At 33.6% G+C, this 2,011-nt stretch overlaps 1 long non-coding RNA gene across 1 annotated transcript; it reads right to left on the reverse strand.

Annotated features, from left to right (window-relative positions):
• Nucleotides 1–390: 390 nt before the first annotated feature.
• Nucleotides 391–1,964, reverse strand: LOC136796910 (uncharacterized). Its single transcript, XR_010844699.1, has 3 exons — nt 1,661–1,964; nt 565–664; nt 391–495 (listed from the first exon to the last, which is right to left on the reverse strand). It is a non-coding gene; the product is annotated as an uncharacterized lncRNA (long non-coding RNA).
• Nucleotides 1,965–2,011: the final 47 nt, after the last annotated feature.

Here is a 2,011-nt window from a genome sequence, read left to right on the forward strand (position 1 = left end):
TTATTATTTTTTTTTTTTTATATATCTCCTCTTTTACATTATTTTACCCTTAAATTGACTCTACCTTCTTTATATCTTTTTATTCTAGCGCTGATGACCTACAACGGAGTTCGAAACGTTGGCAGAAAATAAATAAATAATTATGAGAGATAGTTGACCGTGGATGATAAATGAGGAGAAGATGGTTGGGGGTGCGGTCAATGAATAAAAATAAAATAAATAAATAAAAAAAAAATAAAAAAATAAAACAAGAATAACTAAAATGCATATAAAATAAAAATAATTTCAATGAATAAAAATAAAATAAAATATTTTTCACACTATAAATCCTGAACCAAGCCTTGCCCATAATAATAATTATTATTATTACTTATTACATATAGTACTCACCCTCATTTTTATGAGCTCTCCTGACCAACAGGAAGTTAGGACTTGGAGGAAAACCACGACCAGTGCCCCCGAGAAGGCCACAGTGTCGTTGACCAAGTCGCTGCTCTACAATTAAAATATTTTAACTGAAAATAATATAAATTTATATGAACAAAAGGGAACACTACATCGTACATTGGAGAAGATGTAAAGGCAGACCAAGAGGACTGCCATGGAGTTCACTCCTTGGTAGATGAACACTTCGTTCAGGAACTGAGACAAGGATTTTGTCAATCTAAAAAAAAAAAAAAGAAAAAAACCGTGAGCAGTCTATCCATGATTGATATTTCCCCTTGATATATCCCCCCCCCCTCCCTGATAGTGCTGTATGAAAAACTGATCAAAAGTCATTTAATTAATGCTTAAAAATAAATAATAACCTTAAACTTCCAAATTCACATCGATTATACCAGCTCAATTAACAAGTGCACTTTCAACCCTCTAACTCAATTTTGGGGGGTGAGGGAGGGAGGCAGAGGGCGTTATGACAATTCAAAGATCTATCTATTTATATATTATATTGTTTACATATATTAGTATTTATTTATATGAGGTAAACCGCTAAATAGAAAATTTATGTATAGGTATTTATTTCGATTCCTATTTTTTCAAATATTAATTTAAATTAATGGATACAATAGAAAAGTAGAAGAATAGGGAGTGAGTAGCTTATTGATAAGGCACTGTGCTACAAACTCTAAGGACCTTGGTTTGAATCCGGCTGTGGGAAATAACTATTTTCTATTTCACTGTAGCCGTGAGTCAGCCCTGTGAGTTCGGGAGCCATCTGGAGTTCGCCCAGCATCAAAAAATGGGTACCGCTAATTACCTTATCACAACATTATGTATCCTACTTCAACAACGTGGTTGGTTACATTATAATTATATTTGACACAACATTTTTGTCTATATTGTTATTTATTTTGTAAATAAAAATAAAAAAAAAATTTGTTCCAAATAATTATCTGAAATTCAAGTATATTCATCATAAATTAATTTTACATAAAATATCTTAAATATAATAATTACACAATAAAGCTGATTTTGCAGGAATTGGGTGTTTTATAAACAATTTTACACATACTGGGTTTTTACTGAATTTTGCACATTGTTTGTTTTGTTTTTTGCGATCTTTACTTATAAAGTATATAGTAATTTTACTTTCCTGGTAAAAACTAAGGATACAAGAAGGCCCCTATTTCATAGCATTGTGATTGCACTAAATGGTTACCTCATAAGATGACAATGTTCTTCCAAGGAAGTCTTGAGTATTGTCTCATCCTTGTAATCCTGCAAGGGAAGTACCTTTTTCTTCATAAGTACACTTTCCCTTTGTTCCTGGTCGACTCCGATGAGCTGCAAGGTGTTGTTGAGGATGGCCAACTTGTCGCACAGCTGGTTGGTCAAGTGAAGTACCACGGTGTCAACCGAAGCAGTGACCAGCCAGCAGATCGCTATGGCGCCGTAGAAGGTAAAGAAATGGAGAGTTCGTCTTCCTTGTGTGTTGATCTCGTAAGCCTCCCAGGCAGGGTAGGGTACCGCTGAGCAAGTATGAAACAAGAGATAATAATAGTAATAATAA

Source organism: Halyomorpha halys, unplaced genomic scaffold (assembly GCF_000696795.3).
Source record: "Halyomorpha halys isolate HHAL.00 unplaced genomic scaffold, Hhal_1.1 Scaffold239.1, whole genome shotgun sequence".
NCBI classification, from domain to species: Eukaryota; Metazoa; Arthropoda; class Insecta; order Hemiptera; family Pentatomidae; genus Halyomorpha; species Halyomorpha halys.